Here is a 24,653-nt window from a genome sequence, read left to right as displayed (position 1 = left end):
ATGGGTGCCGCAGGAGCAGTGGGCTGTGGCAGTTGTGCCATTCATGCATGTGCGATTAGTGTGCTTGCACGTGCATGGAGCATAGGGGTTGCACAGCGCAGGGAGGAGGATGAGCAGATGTGGGCTCAGATGCCTGGATGTCAGTGGTGTGAAAAGTGCCAGAGCCCTAATTGGCCCGTACAGGCCCAGCAACAAGGAGGGGGAAGGAGTGAGTGCCTCGGATGACATTTGCGCCAGGGTCCCAAAGCAGGAGAAAAGTAACAGCATTGGGGAATAGTTGCAAGAAAAGCCGCAGCTGAATTTTGAAAGACCTTTGGGCAGTTAGAAGGCAGAATGCAGCTTTGGGAGATGGCTGGTGCTGTGATGAGTGTTGGCTGGCTGATGAGCGGCAACTGACTGGAGGGGCTGTTGGAGTCAGCTGAAAAGCAGGGAAAGGAATAGTTGATGTGGGGAGAAGAAATTACTGGGGAAGTATTGGAACTGGGTTGAGCTTTTTGTATGTATGTCTATATAGTTACAGAGAGTGAGTGCCAGAGCTCTGGTGGGTGAGAATGTTATTTAGAAATGCTGTTTTTAAAGCCTGTGATTATTAGAAGTTGAAGGTTTTTAATTCTGCAGTGTTTGAGAGTTGTGCTGGGACCTTGCAGCATGTGCAGGGCTTAGAATGTTTTCATGTGCATGAGCCTGCTTAAAGCATGTAGTGCCACTTAAAAAAACAATCATTAGGCAGTTGGTGAGAGACCTGCAGAGAGGCAAAGGTGTGTGTGAGTGCAGCTAGGATTTCAGAAGGATAGAAACCAGATGAGGCAGTCCAAAAGGCAGCTACTAAAATGATCAACAGTCTTCATCGTAAGGCATATGGGGAGAGAGGCAAAGATCTACACAATATAATCTGGAGTACAGACAGGAAAAGAGAAATATGATAGAAATGTTAAAATATCTGCAAGGTATAAATGCTCAGGAGGCAGGCCTCTCAACAGAAAGGAGGCCCCGGAATGCGGTGTCATAAGTGGAGGATGAAAAGAGCTAGACTCAAGTAATCTAAGGAAAGATGTCTTTATAGAAAGGGTGGTAGATGTATGGAACAGCCTCACAGTGGAGATGGTATAGATAGGACTGTATCAGAATTCAAGAGAGCATGGGACAAGCACAAAGGATCTCTTGAAGAAGGGATTATAGAGTTGAGCAGCTGGTATAGATGGTCATATGGCCTTTATTTGTTTTCATGTTCTATGTTACTATACTTAACTAATGCAAAACTCAAACAAATACCATTAACATGGAACAACTACCTCCAAATCTTCTAACCTCATGATAAATAAAGGTCCTAATGAGGCTTTAGATTGTACATGTATGCTGAGTACATATGTTAATCATTAGAATAATAGCCTATATGGGCATATGTGTGTGCTCATATGTGCGTGAATGCCAAAATTCTGCCTAAGTACTAGTCTGTAAATATGCACATATCTTCCATAGATGGAGTATGGGCAGACTGTGGATGGAACACACACTTATGCACATAACTAATAGAATACTATGAAATCCACACATCACCAGAACTTAGGCACACAGATGCCAGTGTAAGTGTTTGTGCCTAAATTATAGATGCATAATTTTGATAACTCCCCAAACATTAAGAATAGTTGTCTCCTATGCTTGTGGCTGCTAATTAGCCCTTCGTGTTGTGTGTATGAGCTGTTGCCTCTGGTATCTTCAAAGGCACACAGACGAAAACTGTACTGAGTGACAGTATGGTTTTGCTATTGTCTCTCTGAAGTATGTGGCAGAGAATTAGGGTTAGAGTGTCCCTAGGTCCCTTACCAGTGGAGGCAGTACATGGAAATCTCTCTCATGAATATTCATTGTGGATATCCTGAAACTCTTGACTGGCTGGGGTGCCTCCAGGACCAGGATTGGGAATCGCTGGCTTAACGGTAACTCTATAGGAGTTTAAAGGCATGCCAAAGTTGTTAGAACAGTAGTGCAAGGCCACATTGGCATGCCAAAACATTAGGCATACTTTCTTATAGCAGGTTAATGGCTGGCATAGGTGGGTGCAACCAAGTGAAAATAAGAACATAAGAAAAGCCATACTGGGTTAGACCATTGGTTCATCTAGCCCAGTATCCTGTTTCCAACAGTGGCCAATCCAGGTCACAAGTACCTGGCAGAAACCCAGATAGTAGCAACCTTCCATGCTACCAATCCCAAGTATTTCCATGTAATTTCATTGAGTGTCTCCTGGTCTTTGTACTTTTTGAAAGAGTGAAAAATGGATTCACTTCTACCTATTCTACACCACTCAGGATTTTATAGACGTCAATCATATCCCCCCCCCCCCCCCAGCTGTCTTTTCCAAGCTGAAGAGCCCTAACTAGGCTTTCATCATATGAGATAGGGGTGATCATTTGTTTGCAATAATATAGGGAATGCCAACAACAAATCCCATGTGTATTTTGCACATTGTTATCAAATGAAAATGAGCAGGACCCCCCCCCCCCCAAAAAAAAAAAAATAATATTTTATCATTTGCAATAGTAGAACACACTCTTTGAAGACAGTAGGCACTATTTGCAAAGAGGGCACCCATTGTACATGCGTGCATAGTTTGCACTTTCAGAAAGAGTGTGCCCTCCTTGCATATCACGTGCCATCTTTCAAAAGAGTGTGCACTTAATGACTTTACTCCTATGATGAAAAAAATGACCATATGAAAATGAATACAACAAACATTCAGGAAACAACATGGGAAACGATGTGAAACCAAAACTTTCTGGCTGTTCATCCTTAGAAACTGACAGTGTTCAGTAGGTTGTGTGTGTCATTTGATGTCATGCCTAGGACAGGCCTGTGCTCTACCCACGTTCTCGCTCCCCTGAAAGTTTGCCTGCTAAGAAGCGATTTAGGCACACTTTTACTAGAATAACGTCTAGCTGCTATGCACATAACTGCCAATAATTGGCACCAACCATACAAGTAAGTCCCCACAATTCTATAACCTAGGGACCAACTTATAGACCTGCTCTTTACATGTAATTTTGTTTTGACAACAGGTGCAAAACATAAGAACATGAGCGTTGCAATACTGGGACAGACTGAAGATCCATCAAGCCCAGTATCCTGCTTCCACAAGAGAGGCCAATCCAGGTCACAAATACCTGGTAAGATCCCAAAACAATAAAACAGATTTTATGGTGCTTATCCTAGAAATAAGCAGTGGATTTTCTCAAGTCCATCTTAATAATGGCTTATGCACTTTTCTTTTAGGAAATTATCCAAACCTTTTTAAAACTCTGCTAAGCTAATTGCTTTTATCACATTCTCTGGCAACAAATTCCAGAGTTTAATTACATGTTGAGTGAAGAAATATTTTCTCTAGTTTGTTTTAAATTTACTACTTATTAGGTTCATTGTGTGCCCCCTAGTCCTAGTATTTTTGGAAAGCGTGAACAAGCAAATCGCCCATTCTACTCCACTTAGTATTTTATAGACCTCTATCATATCTCTCCTCAGCTGTCTCTTCTCCAAGCTGAAGAGCCCTAGCTATTTTAGCCTTTCTTAATAGGGAATCCCATCCCCTTTATCATTTTTGTCACCCTTCTCTGTACCTTTTCTAATTCCACCACGTTGCAATAATCCAGTCAGTGACTCCCGTGGCAAGCAGCAGTAAGTTTACTGCAGCATAATTTACAGCAGGAGTCACCTGCTCCCAAGATACATTTTGTTTTGTTTTGCTGCAGCCAAGAATATCATGCAGTGGCGTACCAAGGGGGGGGGGGGCGGTGGGGGCGGTCCGCCCTGGGTGCACGCCGCTGGGGGTGCCGCGGCGCGTGCCTGCTCTGAGTTCGCTGACTTCGCGCATTCGCCGCAGCTCCCTTTGCCCTGGAACAAGTTACTTCCTGTTCCGGGTCAGAGGGAGCTCCAGCGAACGCGCAAAGTCAGGAAACTCTGAGCAGGCGCGTGCTGCGGCACCCCCCCAGCAGCGTGCACCTGGGGTGGTTCCGCGCTGCATCAGGGGGGGTGCTGCACCTGGGGGGGGCGGGGCGCCGCCCCGGGTGTCCGCCCCCCTAGGAACGCCACTGATATCATGCCTGCCTGGCCATACAAACACAAGGATAGCATGCCCAACTTGGGTCTCACTATCTCTAAAAGGAGTAGGGGCAGATGCTATCCTCTCCACCCAATCACACCCCTCCACTCAGGACAATGAGGATTACACTCTCCACTCCCCTAGTTCCCCCCCAGCACTTACCATGGGTGTTCATTATGGTTAATGGGGGACAAGAGCAATCACTAGTTGTTCCTGTCGCTTCTGAGGCCTCATGCAAAATGGCAGCTCCCTTATTTGGCAGATTGACCTCCAGTTATAGTGTCATGTGACTACTGCTAAAGTGATTTGGCCACCATTTTGCACTAGGCTACCATACAAGGCAGGAGTTACTGAGAATTGCTACAGCCCCCTACTAGCCATCAATGCAGGGCTTTTTTTGAGGGGGTACTTGGGGGTACTGTGTACCAGCACCTTTTCTATTGTCTGTTAAAATTGACCCAGAGATCCCAAATTTAATGAAAGAGCTCAGGCTCTACACACCAATTCTGCCTTGTCATAGGTACTGTGACTGATTTCAGGGGACCTGCTATTGTGGGGTGGGTCCCATAGTGATCACCCCACCCCTGAAGGGTGACCTAGCATTTGAGTATCGGCAACTTTTTTTGCTAGAAAAAACACACTGCATCAAGGACACCCTTGATAAGTGTTAGGAGGGGGATTAGGGGTTGGGGCACCTTCATTGTTGTGAGTGGGATTATGTAATCAGGAGGCCTGGAGACTTTGATCTTCATTGTTAGGGGTTGGGAAGGTTTGATCTTTACCCACACCGGTCCCTTAAGAAGCTTCCTGGGAGCTTTAGGCTGGGCATTAGTGGCTCAATGCTACTGGGGAAAAAAGATAATGCCAGCTGTTGTTATCTTTCCTTCAATAACACAGTTTGTGGGGTTTAATGCAAACTGTTATTTATTTTGCATAATAATGAGGTGCTTTACATGTATTTGTATGTTTTGCATCTCATTATTATATAGCTTGCATTGCAGTAAAATATTGTATGTGAAGGGTTAATAACACATAATTTTGTCTTTTAACATATATGCTTACCACAAATGACCTAATGTGGTTTAGTAACAACACTTCTCCCTTGGGTTTTCAGGGCATCCAAGCTGAATATACATGAGGCAAATTTGCGTACACTAAGTGTTAAATGTATCTGAACCTACCTCATGCATATTCATTGTGGGCTGGCTAAGGGTATTCCAGGACATGGTTGGAAACTCCCTGATCTATGGGATGTGGAAGCACTGTTTCAGTAGATGAGATGTGGAAAAAGTAGCAAATGTTTTGCATACAGGCAGGAAATGTGTGGAAATTAAGTGTGAATGTGTGAGGTATGACTAAATAAGAGAGAGAAAAAAAACACAAGTGGAAATTAACATTCTAATACATGAAAACTTAGAGAGGGATCAGAGAGCGATCAATGCCAATGGAAATAAGAAAAGCCAAGACTATGCTTTATATTCCATCCTGGAGTTTCACTGATTGCTCTCTATGGTGGGAACAGACAAACCTATGAGAATTAGTTTGCTCAGTTTCACTCCCTTGAAAATGGAAATGCAATTCCATGATTTTTTTTCTCAATGCAGCTTAAAATGGCATATCGCTGTACATGCTCAAGCATCTTGTGGTAACTGCCAAATCTATGCACCCCAACCATGGACTAAAATATATATGTTTTGTGGAGGCAACATGTCTGGGATGGAGAGTGGGTGTTCCTGTGCTAATCAATTAGTGCAGTTACAATAATGTGCGCTGTTTAGCAGACAGATACTGCGTGGCAGTAATTGCTCGGTGGTAGTGCAACATTAGTGCATGGCCATAAATACAAAAGGTTTTCAAAACCACACAGCTGGTTCCCAAGTATATAGTTATTATGTCATCCATGTTCATTAGTTAATTCATTTCATCGATATATTCTCTATTTCTTAGTGACCTCAGCGGTGCTCATTACCAACTGACTTTCATAGCAATGGATCTAGCACCCACCTGTTCATTGGTATTCTATATATATAGTGTCTCCTATAACATTCTCAGTGATGATCCTAGGTCGGCTGCCACCCGGGGCGGATCGCCGATGCGCACCCCCTCCTGGTCCAATGACACCCCCCCAGCGCATCAACCCCCCCCCCCCCGGGTGCAATAGAGGAGAAGAGCTAACGGATTGGTATAGGAGTTAGGAGATTAAGTAGCTTTAATGGCAATCCGTTCTATCTATTTATTTGCATCTTTGTATTCTTGTATTTTCTATAGGGGTGAGTCCTTGAGACAGGCCAGGGCAAGGGTGGATCATGCATGTCGGACGCTAGTAATCCCCTGGTCAGACACATCTAAAAAAGATGAGTATCAGTTGATATACTGGTTAAATAAGAATTAAAAATAGAATCTAAAAATAAGAATAAGAATGTTCAGTGGCGTACCAAGGGCAGGGCGGTGGTGGCGGTCCACCCCGGGTGCACGCCGCTGGAGGGGTGCAGAGAGCAGCTGCGCGCCTGTCGGCTCCACTGGTTCCCTGCTCCCTCTGCCCCGGAACAGGTTACTTCCTGTTCTGAGGCAGAGGGAGCAGGGAGCCAGCGGAGCCGAGAGCCGCGCGGCTGCTCCCAGCAGCCAAGAATGCACCCGGGGGGGGGGGGGGGGGTGTTGACATTGTAAGAAGTATACCATGCTATACTTTGTATTGTTGTTTGAATATGTTTACTGCTGTAATTGCCTATTGCTCACTTTTGATCTATTCTTACTGTACACCGCCTTGAGTGAATTCCTTCAAAAAGGCAGTAAATAAATCCTAATACATAAAAAAATAAAACTCAAATCATTCTGGGGCTGTCTTTCTTCCTCTGGATTAGACATGAAATAAGGACCCTTTTTATGCATATATTAATTTTTTGTTCATTTCAGCTGCTACTAAACTCCCTTGTTCAGAGGTCACACTTCTTCAGCTTTGGGTGCTGCATCTACAAGAAATAATGAAGAGTTGTTCTAAGTAAAGCTTGGGACACAACTCCCAACACAATGGCATCAGCTTCCACTGTCAACAGAGGAAAAGTGCCAAAAGTTGTCAAAAATGCCAGAAACTGTATTTGAAAAACAAATGACGGGCTCCTCTGTCAGCTAAATTAATTTAAAAAATAACTGTGGCTATTGTGTTTGCTTTAAATTTGCTCCTTCTGTTTTACTCTGCAGTTTACAACTTTCCAGGCAGCTGCAGCAAAGCACAGCTGAATCATGACTCATAGGAGTGAAAAACAAGCTGCCTCCATACACCACAATCATGCAGGATAAAAGCTTATCCTTTCCCACAAGCGGTGAATAATTCTGCTCTGCTGTGCTAACCTGATGAGTCTGTAACCTTTCTTATAATCCGTGGTTTTGCATCTTGGGCTGCGAGAACTGAAACAAAATCAAGCAGCCTTCTGGACCGATCAATTTGTGTTGTGACAGGTGCGTGTTTGAATAAAAAAAGAGTGAGTCATATGTGCTGAACTGTAAACCATGCTCCCTCACTCACTGTAGTTCAACTGAGTAATGTTTTGTTCACAAATTATTTATGTACATGCTCCTATCACACTTTTATGCATTGAAATTCCATCGTTAATGATTTGTCATATTTAGAGATGGACAAAGGGACTACAAGATTTTTTTTTCTCATTTTGCGCATACAGGGAAAATCCCTTGCTATGTCAGTCTTAATAGGTTTACATGATTTTAGGTGTTAATGGAGGAACCCCCCCCCCCCCCCCCATTCTCACCACAAACAGGGGCTTCTTGGAAGTACTTACGAGCTCAAAGTAAACACTTTTCATATTGAATAGTGGTGTTTCCAACAAAATTAACTTTTATGTAAAATTGACCTAAGACACTTTTCTTAGGGACTGTTTATTCACCACTGCACTTTCTCAGCACCCCAGATAGTCTCTGGCATTGGATCTTTTGGGATAATGTCTCCAAATTGGTTTGCTTTCTGCATAGAATGACAGGAATGAACCTCACTATTAAGCCAAATTATGGTGGTTATGATAGCACATCTTTCAGGTTTATTGCTAGTGCTTGCCATAACACTTGCTTTCTGCCAGACAGCCTACTTCTTGAGTTGATAAGGTGTAATATATGCAGGCATCAATGCTTTGAAGTTCTTGTTAATAAGGTCAGTGGCACCCCATACACATGGAACAATTTCCATATCTTTCTGCAGCATTTCTCTTGGTCTCGGACTGCGTTTGTTGGTAGTTAAGAAGGAACTTTTCTTTTTCTACATATGCTATCATTAATGGCATTCTTGCTCTTTTCTGTTGTACCACAATGTCCAGTGTTTCAAGCGTTTTATTGTTAAGATTGCCTCAGGTGATCCAAACTTCTTTATTCCTTCAAGATCATAATCCCATTCCGGACAATATACAGAGTGATGTAAGCAGGCAGGAGAGGTTCTGGCTGACTTAAATTGCTTTGAGTCGCCCAAATGCCGATATTCCGTGGCACTGAATTGAGCAGTGCCACTGAATATCATCTCTGACCACCTTTGTTGAAAATGGGCAGGTCAGTGGCGGTACTAGAGGTGGCATTAGGGAGGAGCCAATGGTTAGGCGGGTGCTGACAATATTCAGTGCCAGGACTCGTATAGCTAACCCAGCCAAGTTAGGGCAGCTCAAAAGCACAAGTACCACGAGCTGCCATGAGAGGTTGTTGCAGTCATTTTCCTATAGAATTCGCAAGGGGCAGGAGAGAGTGGGACCACTGGGATAAGAGTTAGGCAAAAAAAGTCATAAATTTAATAATCCCAGGCTACCTTTAATCTTGAATTTATAAAGTACCGATAAAGGCAACTGAGCACACTTACCTTGCCACAAAAATCGTCGGAGCAACTGATCCAAGGACCTCCCATATGAATATGAGAAATGTAGCGGCAGCACCTGCAAAAGATAAAGCCAGTGGGGCAATATCAACATGTTGTACAAAGCTACTCACCCAGAAAGAGACACCAGAAAATGATGCCACAACTGCAAACACCTGGAAGTATTCTCCAGAACTGGCGCAAAGTTGACCCGAGCAATGGCAGTCAAGTTGCGGGGAATCCAGACCCCAAGATACTTGATCTTGTTCTCCTCCCATCATAATGGAAAGGGCCCCACCCAGTTCTGTTGGACCTGCCACTGCAAAGAAAGTGCCATAGATTTAGCCAGATTCAAAGTAAAACCTGCGCATTGGTGCACAAAATCATCTATGGTGATGCCCCTTCCTACATGGACACTCTCATTAAACTGCCGCCCAGGAACTCCCGAAGGTCGGCCCGCTCTTACCTCAACCTCCACTACCCTGCTCCTCATGGCCTCAAATATAAGACCATCTATGGTTCCTCTTTTCCTTATCTCAGCACTCAATTGTAGAACGGGTTGCCTCGAGAGGTCAAATTCACTTCAGATCACCCAACCTTCAAGAAGCGGCTCAAGACCTTCCTTTTTGGCAGTGCATACACTAAGAACCCTACAGGCGCCATACCCTTTTAGCCTACTGATCCCTCCGTGATAATTTGTCACCTCCCCTCTCTTCCTCTCCCTCCTTCGTTATTTCTCTCTCTCTCTCCTGTGACCTTGTCCACTGTACTTTGTACTATTGTTTGCTTATTAATTATTGTACGCCACATTGAGCCTGCCCATGGGCAGGAATATTGTGGGATATAAATGTCATAAATAAATAAATAAATCACACCCAACACTCTTGGTAGGGACACCGAAGGTTCCAATATAGTAAGCATCATATCATCTGCATAAGCTAAGATCTTTAATCTGGCAGACCCTAACAGCAAGCCCCTTATATCAGGGTCCAGCTGTATAGTGTGCAATAAAGGCTCCAAATAGAAGGCAAACAGCAATGGGGACAATGGGCAATCCTGACGAGTGTCCCGCTCAATGGGAAAAGAGGGCATCTGGATCCCATTGACCAGCACTGCAGCAGCTGGAGAACTGTATAACAAGCACACAGCTTGATAGAACCAGCCAGTAATACCAACATAATGTAACATGGCAAATAAGTAATCCCAATTAACTTTGTCCTGAACCTTCTGCTCAGTGTGCTGCTGCGGCTCGGAAAGCGAATAGAATGTTAGGTATTATTAGGAAAGGTATGGAAAACAGGTGTGAGGATGTTATAATGCCGTTATATCGCTCCATGGTGCGACCGCACCTTGAGTATTGTGTCCAATTCTGGTCGCTGCATCTCAAGAAAGATATAGTGGAATTGGAAAAGGTGTAGCGAAGGGCGACTAAAATGATAGCGGGGATGGGACGACTTCCCTATGAAGAAAGACTAAGGAGGCTAGGTCTTTTCAGCTTGGAGAAGAGACGGCTGAGGTTAGACATGATAGAGGTATATAAAATAATGCGTGGAGTGGAACAGGTGGATGTGAAGCATCTGTTCACACTTTCCAAAAATACTAGGACTAGGGGGCATGCGATGAAACTACAGTGTAGTAAATTTAAAACAAATCGGAGAAAATTTTTCTTCACCCAACGCGTAATTAAACTCTGGTATTCGTTGCCGGAGAACGTGGTGAAGGCGGTTAGCTTGGCAGAGTTTAAAAAGGGGTTAGACGGTTTCCTAAAGGACAAGTCCATAAACTGCTACTAAATGGATTTGGGAAAAATCCACAATTCCAGGAATAACATGTATAGAATGTTTGTACGTTTGGGAAGCTTGCCAGGTGCCCTTGGCCTGGATTGGCCGCTGACATGGACAGGATGCTGGGCTCAATGGACCCTTGGTCTTTTCCCAGTGTGGCATTACTTATGTACTTATGTACTTATTAGTCTTGGGGGCAGTGTAAAAACTCTTAAAATGTTCATAAATGTCACACAGCTGTCGAAAAACCTGACCGTCCAGTGACCAAAGACAAGCAAACATAACGAGATCCCTGACACTGTTTAGTGACTTAAGCCAATAGTCTCCTCAGGCGAATATCAAATCTATGAAATTGGTATTTCCGATAAAGCAGCATCTTTTGAGTCCAAGACAGCTTGTGTTGCCAAAAAGGCCTCTTGAGTTGTCTGGGTGGACTCCCAAACATAGGCCCATTATGCACGTGCCAGCTTTTTCTCAAGATGCATGATGCCTTGGGCTACTTGATGCTTGTGTGTTGCAATAAAGTCAGTAATGTCACCCCTAAGAACAGCCTTAGCGGTGTCCCATAAGAGCTGTGGAGTACCCAAATACTGTTTATTAGAGGTGAGATAATCCTGCCACTTTTTGGACAAATGTGTTTTGAAGCTAACATTTTCCTGCAAATAGGAAGGAAGGAAACCTCCACCTGTCCTGAGGTGGGTAGAAGTCTCCCAAATCAAACTGCACCTGGACAAAAGACACCTCCTGTGGGCCAATCTCAATGCTGGAAATGCCAGTGAACACAGCCTGTGAGACAAACACATAATCTATACGAGACCAGGTGCCATGTGCTAAAAAAAGATGGGTGTAGTCTCTTTCCCTCGGGTGCAGCAAGCGCCATGGGTCAACCAGGTCCAATGCGTTACAGAGATAGTGGACCCCTTTTACTTCACTATATTCATCTGGAGCAGCTCTCCTGCCCGTACAATCCAATTCAAAGTCCAAAACCCTAGAATCAGGGGGATAGTAAGATTGCGAGCTACTGTCTTGGCTAGTACCTCAAAAAAAGGAGTAATCATATAAATTAGAGGCATATACAACTAACAGAAAAAAATTAGTTCCCAGCCCCAGTTATCCCTAACTACACTGAGCTCCTTTACCTCACAAGGCAAGTTTATTGTTCACTTCACCAGACAGAAGATCCCAGAAACATTCCAAGAAAGGATGCTCAAGGAGCCATCAAGCATGGGAGTAGAAAAAAAAACAAACAAGAGCATAGGGTACAGCAAAACACCAAAGAGAAAGGGTCTCTAGCGTCCCAGGCTCCACTACAGCCCCCACCTCCTCACTAAAGGTAAATAAGGTAAATAAGTCCTAGTATTGCCACACTAGGACACACCAAAGGTCCATCAAGCCCAGCATTCTGTTTCCAACAGTGGCCAATCCAGGTCACAAATATCTGGCAAGATCCCGAAAAAGTTTGATACATTTTATGCTGCTTATCCCAGAAATACGCAGTGGATTTTCCCCAAGTCAATTTAATAATGGTCTATGGACTTTTCCTTTAGGAAGCTGTCTAGACCTTTTTTAAACCACACTATGCTAACCGTCTTTACCACATTCTCTGGCAACGAATTCTAGAGCATAATTACACGTCGACTGAAGAAACAGTTTCTCTGATTCATATTAAATTTACTACTTTGTAGCTTCATCGCATGCCCCTGGTATTTTTTGAAAGAGTAAACAAAGAATTCATGTCTACCCGTTCCACTCCTCTCATTATTTTATAGACCTCTATCATATCTCCCTCAGACCATCTAGGAGGAACAGAATCCACCTGAATCCAGCGACTCAAGTAAACCCAGACTTGCTTTGAACTTAGTGAACTTTATATAACTTCCCTCTCTATGTTTCCTATTGTGTCTGTACATATCTATTTCATTTGTAATACATTGCTCTATATTTGTTTATTGACCGGAGGAGGCTTTCACCCCACGGTGCTGTGTAAGCCACATTGAGCCTGCAATAGGTGGGAAAATGTGGGGTACAAATGTAACAAATAAATAAATAAAGCTTAGCGTGTTCTAACGGATATTAGTGCATGCTAAATGCTGCACGTCTTATTTTATGTCTGTGGGTAGGGTTCATATACAAAATCTCTCATTCTGAAAGTGCTTCCCCCTTTACTAATCAAATTACACTGGCTTCCCATCAAAGTGAGAATCACCTTCAAATTATTTACCCTTATCTTTCAAATACTGAATGGCACAGCTTCAGACTATATTTTATTTATTTGTTACATTTATATCCCACATTTTCTCACTTATTTGTAGGCTCAATGCGGCTTACATAGTACCGGAGAGGTGTTACAAACACCGGTGTAAACAAATACAAAGTGATGATGTGGTAAGATAAAGTTCATATGGCACAGCCACACTAAGGAATCGTACAATGGAAGAGTTGTGTTATGTGCATTACGTCCATTAATAAACTTACCTCAAAGAAACACTAAATATGAGGCAAGAAACTATCTCAGACTACACTTTCCAAATTGCAAAAAACGTGATCTACAAAACTGTCCACTCTGCAGACTTCACTTACCTGGGAACCAAACGGTGGAACTCCTTACCACCCAAAATAAGAAATATACAGGAATATACTAGATTCCGCAAAATCCTCAAATCGTTCCTATTCAAACAAGCCCTCACAAAGAACAACCATATCTCAAACAATTAATTATTACTTGAATTGGCTATTACTCTATTTACCATTAACCTTCTCTTTGCTTCATATACAATTTCTCATTCATAATAGATTTTCTAAATGTTAAACATCCATCGCTATCCCATTATATTTATTATACTGTATTGTTAAATTGGATTCTTACAACAAATTACTTTCTTATACATTATTCTTTGTTATGTATCCTATACTGTTTATTGTAAGCCACATTAAACTGAAACTTGTTTTGGGATGATGTGGGATATAAATGTCACAAATAAATAAATACAGATACTAAATTCATTGTGTCTTGTGTAGGCTTAATGTTGCTATTTTTGGAAACCTCAAGGTATGTTGTTGATTGTAAACAAATAACTGTGGAAAAAAATAACATGATAGAAAAAAAAGTTAGAGGTTCTTTTCGGGGATGTTTTCCATGGAAGTGTAACAAATAGTACTACCCTTAGGGAAAAACAATAACCTTTCAGTTGGTGTGCCAGTTGTTGTCTCTGTTATTTGAAAAGGATTGGAAATGTCCTGTTCCTTTTGAATAAACAGATGTAGAAAAATTAATAACCTTGTACTGTTTAGCTGAAACCTGTTGTGCATTTTATCTGGAAAAAGAGTGAATTCCTAGAAGAATGAGCATGGGTATTTTAAAATCTGGAACTAGTTTTCTATAAGACACTATGGAGCTACTTTTCAAAGCATATGGACGTCTCGAAATAGCCAAATGGATGTAGATGTGCTTGAAATGTCCAAGTCTTGATTTTGCAAAGGAAGAAAAGGGACATCCAATGCTGCAGTGTGTCCAAGTAGCTAGAAGGCGTGTTGTAGGCATGTTTTGGGCGGAACTAGGGAGGGCCCAAAATCAGGATGTCCAAGACTAAAAAGAAGAATGTCCTAAGTTAGACTTGTTTCAGTCATGTCCAGGGTACAAAAATGTGCTCTGATTGATAGGGATAGCTCAAGGCAATCTGCTGCCTGAGGTGAGAGATCAGCTGTTTCCTCCCCCCCCCCCCCCCCCCCCCCCCGCCACCTCCTATTTCCAGCCCTGCAGCAGCAATAAGCTGAGCGATAAACAGGGCTTCAGAGACTCCTGCCCGCCTCAATGGCCCTGATGATCATGCCTCCTGTAATGAGAAAGTATGCATCAGAGGGGGTGTGACCGACAGGGCCTTGGAAGCATGCACGGGTCTCAGAGGCCCTGTGTTTATAATTCGGCTTTTTACCACTGTAGGAGTGGGGAGAGGTGGTGGCAACTGAATAGCAGCCATTAGGGAGTTTCTGCTAGCAAGGAAGTCACCACTGGAGTAGTTGAGGGCACTTCATACCACTCCAAAAATTCTGTTGCCAGAAGCAACTGTCTCACTGCCTAATGATAGGGCTGCCTCAGCTGATTGAGCACTGACCAGTGGGGGGATTAAGTCATGTGGAGGGGTGGCCTAGTGGTTAGGGTGGTGGACTTTGGTCCTGAGGAACTGAGTTCAATTCCCAGCACAGGCAGCGCCTTGTGACTCTGGGCAAGCCTGCCATGAGTGGGAAAGTGTGGGGTACAAATGTAACAAAAATAAAATGATACCTCCTTAATCCTCCAGTGGTTGCTGTCCCCCTCCCTTTCCCCTGAAAGTGAAGCTGAGAGTGCTTACCATGCTCTATGACAGCTTGAGGTGATATGGGCATTCTTTGTAAAGCAGGAAGCAAGTTTGAGGAGTAGTCTAGTGGTTAGTGCAGTGGACTTTAAACCAGGGGACCCAGCTTGAAATCCCACTTTAACTCTTTTATTTTTTGTTATTGTGAGTTTCCAAGTTTCTCTTTGTTATACCGCTCAAGGACAAACCATCTAAGTGGTTTAAAACTTCTAATAATTACAACGGAGAGGAATAACCAGAAAAAGAAATTAAAACAGGACAGAGAGAAGTAAGAAATAAAAAAAACAAAAAGCAAAAATGCTACTGCTGCACCCATGAAACATTGAACCTCTACATTGTTAAGCCTCATGGGCTGAAAGGGCATAAAAGAAAGAGGTCAACCACTATAAGCTTCAAGGAAAAGATGAATCTTCAAGTGCTCCTTAAACTTCTTAAAATAAATCTCCAAATGAAGAACAAAAGGGAGTTTATCCCTGAGGGTGGGTCCAGCCAATAAGAACATAGATTATCTAAACTTCTTATGAAAGATGTGATGGAATAAAGGGACATGGAGCAGATTCTGTTGGGAAGAATTAAGAGGGCAGGTGGTAGTATATGACATTTATAGATGGAATAAGAAGGTCGGTATACCAGAAGATTTAACAATATGTATTAGCGTATGAAGATTATATTGTATATGATACTGAATTGGCAACCAATGCTTGGTCTTCAACAATGGAGTGACATGATCAAATCTAGCCACACCTGAGATGAGTGTCACGATTTGAGGAAAGTGAGCCCTTGGGCCATAGCGAGGTTGGTTGCATCTGTGCAGAGCAAGTGCAGTACAGGTCCTCAGTGATGGCTGCTGGCACAGACGCTTGACAAAATTCCAGGACACTATAGTGGACGCTGCAGCAAATCTAAGCTAGAAGTGGCATGGTGAAGGCCTGCAGTTAATTGACAATTCTGGAAGACACCAAAGTTCTAGGCAGGCTGCAAGGCAAAGTTAGGAACAGGCTGGCAGGAATGCTGGAGCAAAGCAGGGCAGGAACAGGTTGACAGGAATGCTGGAGCAAGGCAAGGCAGGTACACTGGTACAAGGCAACACACACAAGTCTGCAGGACACCAGGAAGTCTGTTGTCGAGGCACTGGTTGAGAGAGGGAACTTCCTCTCCTAGGCAGGATGTGATGTCATCAGTCAGCATCTCATTTCAGGTCTATAAAAAGGAAGTGCCCAGTTCCAGGAAGCAGAAAGATTCCTTGGACACAGAAGGCTGCTGGACCATAGGAGACTTCAGTAAACAGATGAGGACCGTGACGGCACCCTGCCATCTAAGCCCACTCCATGGCCCTTTAGGCTTGGGTTTTAGGGGATAGAGTTGATGAAAGCGCCTAAGTGTAGGGTCATGAACATTATCATCAGGTTCCCACGTATTATCCTTGGGTCCAAAGCTCTTCTAAGCAAGAAGATAATGTAGCTTCCCCCTAATCCTGTTAACAATATATCTTGCACTTCAAATTCTGGATCATCTGCAACCGCAGGCATGGATGATGGAGGTTCCCTTGTTGTGTTTTCCAGTAGAATGACTGGCTTTGGTAGGGACACATGGAAGGGTATAATGAATGTGCATAGAGGGGGAAGCCATAACTGATATGTAATTGGTCCCAGCTGACATTGTACCAAAAGGTTCTGATTGAGAACTTCTAAAATGACACCTTAAGCCTAAGGTACTTGGTGCTGAACCACTCTTTCTCCCCGAGGTCAGACAGAACTGGTCGTTGTTTGTGACCAGCCTGTTTCTTGTAGGATGCTGAAGTCTTAGTGAGCAGGAGTTGGGTCTGGTCCCAAATTCCCTGAATGTTCTCGACCACCTTTTGAACTGCAGAGCTTGTAGAAGAGAGCTGCACTGGTACAGGAATCCGGGGATGTTGTCCATACACCACATAGAAAGGAGAGGATCCTGTAGATTCACTGACATGATTATTATAAGAAAATTCAGCCCAGGGAGTAGAGGCACCCTGTCATCCTGGCACTCACTGACGTAGGTCTGGAGGAAACTTTGTAGGATATGATTTAACCTTTCCATCTAGCTGTTGGAATGGGGATGATAGACCAAGGAGAAGTCCAACTGGATGCAGAAATTCTCGCATAACTTCCGCCAAAAGCAAGAGGTAAACTGAACCCCATGATCACTGATGATATGTTTTGGTAATTTGAGAAAACAGAAGATATTTTTAGCAAAGGACTGGACCACGGTGATAGCCAATGGTAGGGAGCTTATGGGAATAAAGTGTGCCATCTTGGAAAAAACAATACACTACCACCCAGATAGTGGTGCACCCCTGAGAGGCAGGGAGATCAGTGATGACGTCCATGGTGATGTCTGACCAAGGCCGCTCAGGAACTGGAAGAGACTGGAGCAGACCCCAAGGGTGAGCATGCATGAGCTTATTTCTGGCACAGCTGACACAGGACTTGACATAACGTTGTACATCTTGAGACATTTGAGGCCACCAATATTGATGTGCCACAAATCGAAGGGTTTTCTTTATTCCCAGGTGCCACGCAAGTTTAGAGTCAATTGCCCACTGCAATATCTTCCCCCTTAATCATTTTGGAACAAGTGTTCTCCCCAGAGGTACGGTGATCTGGAAGACAGCCAGGATCTTTACAGGGTCAATGATGCTTTGAGTTTCGGAGATGGTTCCAGTGGTATCAAAGGACTTGGAGAGGGTTTCTGCTTGAGTGTTTTTCTTCACTGGGTGGTAGGTCAGCTGAAAATCAAAGTGAGAGAAAAAGAGAGACCACCTGGCCTGACCAGGGTTCAACCTTTTGTCATCCTGTAAATATAACAAGGTACTGTGATTAGTGGTTATAATGAAATGATGCAAAGCCCCTTCCAGTGAATGTCTCCACTCTTCCAGGGCCAATTTAATGGCCAGGAGTTTGTGGTTCCCAGAGGGGTAGTTCTGTTATTTCTTCAAGAAGATGGAGCAGGGCAACAGTTTCCTGGTGGGAGATGTCTGGGAAAGAATGGCCCTTGTTCCTATGAAGGAGGTTTCTATTTCCACAAGAAGGGGTGTGAAGTATCAGGGCATTGTAATGGGGGCTGATAGAAAATCTTCCTTAAGCTTTGAAAAAGCCCAGCCGGGCTTCAAGTGACCAGTTTCATATGTCCGTCCTCTTTTGAGTGAGGGGATGTGAGAGGGTCCATAAGGCTAGAGTAATTCCGGATGAATTGTTGGTAGTAATTTGCAAAGGCCAAAAATCTCTGTTGGGCCTTGAGGCCTTTGGGTTGTGGCCAGTTGGATAGGAACAGATTTGGCCAGGTCCATCTAGAGTTCCGAGGTCAAAATTATGTATCTCAGGAAGGGGAGGACTGTCTGCTCAAAGGAACACTTCTCTAGTTTGGCATATAGGCCATTCTCCTGTAGATGCCGTAGCACCATGTGGATTCAATGCTCAGGGAGTGATGTGGAGAATACTAGGATGTCATCTATGTAGAGTAAAACACAGGAGAGGAGATCTTGGAAAACATCATTAATGAGGTGCTGAAATACTACCGGGACATTACAGAGTCCAAAAGGTATCATCAGATATTGATAATGTCCATCCCGTGTGTTGAAGGCCATCTTCAACTTGTCGCCTGCTCAGATGCGGATCAGATTATAGGTCAAGTTTGATAAAGATGGTTGCCCCTTGTAGGCAGTCAAATAATTCAACTATAAGCAGTAAGGTGTACTTATTCTTAATGATGATAGCGTTCAGGTCATGATAGTTGATGCAGGGCCTTAGGAATCTGTCTTTCTTTCCCATGAAAAGAATCCAGCCTCTGCCAGAGAAGTAGAGAGATGGATGAAACCCCACTGCAGGTTTTTGGGCAATTTTGGGGCTCTTGAGGTTTTTTTCTGGTGTCCGGGCAGATGATCTGCTGAATAGTAATGGTTATCAGTATGACAGTTGGTTGAGTGTGTCTGTGTTAAATGGCTTTCCTTTTACAATTGGTGTTTCTTTCTGATTTGATTTTAGTTATTGTGAACCACTCTGACATGTCTGACAAAAAGGGAGGTATATCAAATTAAAATAATTTTAACTATTAAACTATTTAACTATCTTGGATATACTCCTCCATAGCCTTCATCTTGGGAATGGAAAGTGAGTAATCTTTGCCCCTGGGTGGCATCTTGTCCGGCAGGAGGTCAATGGGGCAATCATAGTCCCAATGAGGCAGTAGTTTCTTGGCTTGTTTCTTGAAGAAGACTTCTGCATAGGCAGCATAAACTGTCGGAAGACCTGGAGGCAGGGGTGCTTCAGTTTTGGCCAGGGTTAACTGAGGTTGAACAGGTGTCAAGCAAAAATGAAAACAGGTAGGGCCCCAGGCCAGGGCCGCAGAGAGACTGGGCCGGGCCCGGGGCAAGACCGCCACCCCCCCCGAAGTCGTCATCGTCGCCGCCCCCCTCCGTCCACCACTGGGCCGTGCCCCCCTGAATTCAGATCATAGTGCCTCACCTCGACCTTGCTCCGTGTGAAAGAAGCGCAGCAGTGGCAGTCTGCAGATCGCCTTCTTCAGGCCTTCCCTCCCTGTGTCCCGTCCTCGTGCAAGTTATGTCAGACGAGGGCGGGACACAGGGAGGGAAGGCCCAAAGGGAGGCAATCTGCAGACTGCCGCTGCTGCGCTTCTTTCACACGGAGTGAGGTCGAGGTGAGGCGCTATGATTTGAATTCAGGGGGGGCCCAGCCCAGTGGTGGAAGGATGGGGTCGGGTGGAGGGGACTGTGGCGCCGGGCCCCCCTTGGAGGCCCGGACCCAGGGAATTTTGTCCCCCCTGCCCCCCCCTCTCGGCGGTCCTGCCCCAGGCCAGAATATCTCCAGAGCACCTATCGATTTGAGGCTCATGTTTCTGTAACTAGGGAAGACCCCAAAATTACCTGATTAACTGATCTAGGGATTACATAAAGTTCTATCGTCTTTTGATGCAAGAGGCCCACCTAAAGAGAAATAGAGCTGGTAATCGCCAAAAGGTGACCAAGCAGGGGGTCCCCTTAAACCGAGGAGATACATACCCCTGAGAGGGTTTACAGGAATATCATACTGGTGTATTGAGTGTTTATCCACAAAGTTCCTGGTGGCCCCAGAATCAAGGAAGGCTTGGACAATGATTTGTTGATCTCCCCATTGAAGAGTGACTGATAAGGTGACAAGGGAGGTTGGAGCAGTTCCAAATGGACCTATGGGTGCCTCCCCAACCAACTCTACGTTTTGTAGTTTCCTGATTTCCTGGGACATCTGGTTACATAATGTTCTGGCTCTGCACAATATAAACTGAGATTTTGCACTGTTCAACATTGTTTCCTCTTCCTCTTAGAGTCAAGAATGCCCCACCTGCACAGGGACCCCCTTCCCCAGCATGGCAGCCATTCTCACCCATTCTCTCTTTCTCTCTCTCTCTCTCTCTCTCTCTCTCTGTCCTCTGCTGCCTTTAGTGCTGCTTCCTTACCTTGGAAAGTAGGGATTTTTTTCTTCACATTAAAGTTGGATCTGGAGTTCTCCTCTGGAGCCAACTTTATTGTTAAGACTCAATCTGCCCAGGACTGTTCAGAGGCAGGCCAAGACAGGATCAGGAGGAAAGTGCTCCAGATCCAACTTTTATATGAAGAAAAAAAAAATCCCCACATTACTGGGCAGAATACGGCCCAGCCAAGTCAGCAGAGATCAAGTGTGTGTGTGTGTGGGAGGGGGTGGGAGGTGCCGAGGTGGGATGGAAAGGAAGGGGGGGATTTGTTGCTTTACTGTTGCATGGAATCAAAACTATGCACTAGAACTGCTATGGTTTTATATTTGTTTTGAATTTTAAAATAAAGAGGAAAAACAAGAAATCAAGTAAATAAACAAGCAGTTAAATAAATAAAAGGAGGCTTAGGCACAGAGGGGTAGGGTCAGGGATGGGGCCAGGGGAAGGCCAGAGGCAGGGAGGGGGCAGGACCAGGGAGGGGATGAGCCTATGGTCCACTGTAAGATTAATCCTGCCCTGGCCACACCCCCTTTTGAGTTATGTGGTATTAAAGTTAGGCGCCATGTCATAGATTAGCGCACAGCCAGATGCATATGCAAATTTTAATGGGAGCCATTTAACATCAGTAATTGGTTGTTAGCACCCAATTGTTGCGGTTCATTGATTTGTTAGCCAATTAATTTGCATTCACATCTTGGGAGCATGCCCAAGTTTTGGTGTGCAAGTCTAGGCATCATATATAGAATCCAGGGAATGTGATGTCAACCCTTGCACATTCCAGGCCTACAGTAGACAGTTGCTGGCATGATGCCATGTCCATCCTCAGGACACAAAAACACATGTCATGTGTACACCCCCCTCACTTGTTCTTGTTTAAAAAGGAGTACCATATATGAGAGAAGTACAGCAGCATTTATGAAGTATGATGAAACCAAGCAGTAGTTTGGCCTTGTTTCCCATGACCATTGAACACATCATGCTGCTATTGGCATTCAGACCCTCCCATAATCTAGGGTAAACATTTAACAAAGTACTATATCATGTCAACAACACTGTCAGAGCTGCTTGCACCCCATATCACCCCCCATTTATAGAGGTTGTCATGGGTGTCCCCCATAAAACCAAGAAACCTATTACTACTTCACCGTAGCTGTCCCTACCCATATATACAATTGAAGAGTAGTCTTCAGAGCTCCCATTAAAAACCTATGATAAATACAACATTAAGACCACAGCTTCCACCTGCTATACACATGGTTAAAAGAGGTTTACAAGATTAAAACCACAATCCCTACCACCATATTTACAAGCATAAAACAGTCTTGGGTGCTCCTGAGGGGGACAAAACAAGTGCTTGCAGAGAGGATCCAGTGAGTTGTCCTTTGATCTATCTAAACAAGAGACACAGAAATGCTTGTCAATGCATCTTATATACATCATGTGACACATATCTCTGTTACAGTTACAAAGTGTGCTAATGTAAGTGTGTTTGAACAATCTAGGCACAAACATTTACACCAGTTCGAAAGCAGGTATAAATATCTTTCTCCTGCTTACACTCGTATTTTATAAGAAAAACATAGATGTCTATATCTACTATAATAAAACTCACCCTCAACGTTCTGAAGACAATGTTCTGAAGTCACTCAGTCACTCACTGAAGGGTTCATGGATTCATGGTGGTGAAGTCACAACACTGACCATGTCTCTCTGCCCCGCCCTCGCATGACGGACCAATCAGAAAAAACACCCTCAACACTCTGAAACACAAAGGACCATCACAACACCGTTCCCAGGCAACACTAGGCAACGTAAGACGGACCAATCAGAGGAAACTACATGACAATAAGGGAGGAGCATTCCCCAGCAGAATGGCTCATTATCTGTGCAGCATGGAGAGCACAGAACCACCGCTGGAATGAGAGAAGAATATTCCTGCTGTGGGTATGTGCAAAAATAGACTGGGGGGGGGGGGGGGGAGAAATTTTTAAATGCCTAATGCCAGTACTGAAGAGTGCCAGAGGGCCTATAGCACAGACTATATTTGGGATCGCTTGACATGGAGTCAGAGGAGCCGGAAAACAACGTGCCCGTCACCATCTGGGACGTGGGCGAACAGGACAAGCTGCGGCCCAGCTGGAAGGATTACCCATGACCCAGCCAGCAGCAAACAGCGACTAAGGAAGGGGGAGGAGTACTCCTTCCCTGCCTAGGAATCGCTGGAGACTGGCTGCCAAACTAACGAAACCACAAAATAACTCTGTGACACATACACACACACACACACACAAAAACCCACATGCTAGCGCCCGTTTCATTGGTTTCGGAACAGGCCTTTTTTTACTAGTGTCTTTATAAAATAGCACCTACATACAGTGGGGGAAATAAGTATTTGATCCCTTGCTGATTTTGTAAGTGTGCCCACTGACAAAGACATGAGCAGCCCATAATTGAAGGGTAGGTTATTGGTAACAGTGAGAGATAGCACATCACAAATTAAATCCGGAAAATCACATTGTGGAAAGTATATGAATTTATTTGCATTCTGCAGAGGGAAATAAGTATTTGATCCCCCACCAACCAGTAAGAGATCTGGCCCCTACAGACCAGGTAGATGCTCCAAATCAACTCGTTACCTGCATGACAGACAGCTGTCGGCAATGGTCACCTGTATGAAAGACACCTGTCCACAGACTCAGTGAATCAGTCAGACTCTAACCTCTACAAAATGGCCAAGAGCAAGGAGCTGTCTAAGGATGTCAGGGACAAGATCATACACCTGCACAAGGCTGGAATGGGCTACAAAACCATCAGTAAGACGCTGGGCGAGAAGGAGACAACTGTTGGTGCCATAGTAAGAAAATGGAAGAAGTACAAAATGACTGTCAATCGACAAAGATCTGGGGCTCCACGCAAAATCTCACCTCGTGGGGTATCCTTGATCATGAGGAAGGTTAGAAATCAGCCTACAACTACAAGGGGGGAACTTGTCAATGATCTCAAGGCAGCTGGGACCACTGTCACCACGAAAACCATTGGTAACACATTACGACATAACGGATTGCAATCCTGCAGTGCCCGCAAGGTCCCCCTGCTCCGGAAGGCACATGTGACGGCCCGTCTGAAGTTTGCCAGTGAACACCTGGATGATGCCGAGAGTGATTGGGAGAAGGTGCTGTGGTCAGATGAGACAAAAATTGAGCTCTTTGGCATGAACTCAACTCGCCGTGTTTGGAGGAAGAGAAATGCTGCCTATGACCCAAAGAACACCGTCCCCACTGTCAAGCATGGAGGTGGAAATGTTATGTTTTGGGGGTGTTTCTCTGCTAAGGGCACAGGACTACTTCACCGCATCAATGGGAGAATGGATGGGGCCATGTACCGTACAATTCTGAGTGACAACCTCCTTCCCTCCGCCAGGGCCTTAAAAATGGGTCGTGGCTGGGTCTTCCAGCACGACAATGACCCAAAACATACAGCCAAGGCAACAAAGGAGTGGCTCAGGAAGAAGCACATTAGGGTCATGGAGTGGCCTAGCCAGTCACCAGACCTTAATCCCATTGAAAACTTATGGAGGGAGCTGAAGCTGCGAGTTGCCAAGCGACAGCCCAGAACTCTTAATGATTTAGAGATGATCTGCAAAGAGGAGTGGACCAAAATTCCTCCTGACATGTGTGCAAACCTCATCATCAACTACAGAAGACGTCTGACCGCTGTGCTTGCCAACAAGGGTTTTGCCACCAAGTATTAGGTCTTGTTTGCCAGAGGGATCAAATACTTATTTCCCTCTGCAGAATGCAAATAAATTCATATACTTTCCACAATGTGATTTTCCGGATTTAATTTGTGATGTGCTATCTCTCACTGTTACCAATAACCTACCCTTCAATTATGGGCTGCTCATGTCTTTGTCAGTGGGCACACTTACAAAATCAGCAAGGGATCAAATACTTATTTCCCCCACTGTAGGTGCCTTCTTACCGACTTAGCAGCTCCCTTATACTATTACCATGTAAATCTCCAGACAGGCAGTGGCATGGTATTACAGCAGCACATACATTCTCCTTAACACTTTGCATTTACCT

Source organism: Microcaecilia unicolor, chromosome 2 (assembly GCF_901765095.1).
Source record: "Microcaecilia unicolor chromosome 2, aMicUni1.1, whole genome shotgun sequence".
Taxonomy (NCBI): domain Eukaryota; kingdom Metazoa; phylum Chordata; class Amphibia; order Gymnophiona; family Siphonopidae; genus Microcaecilia; species Microcaecilia unicolor.
Note: the sequence above shows the minus strand (reverse complement) of the source record.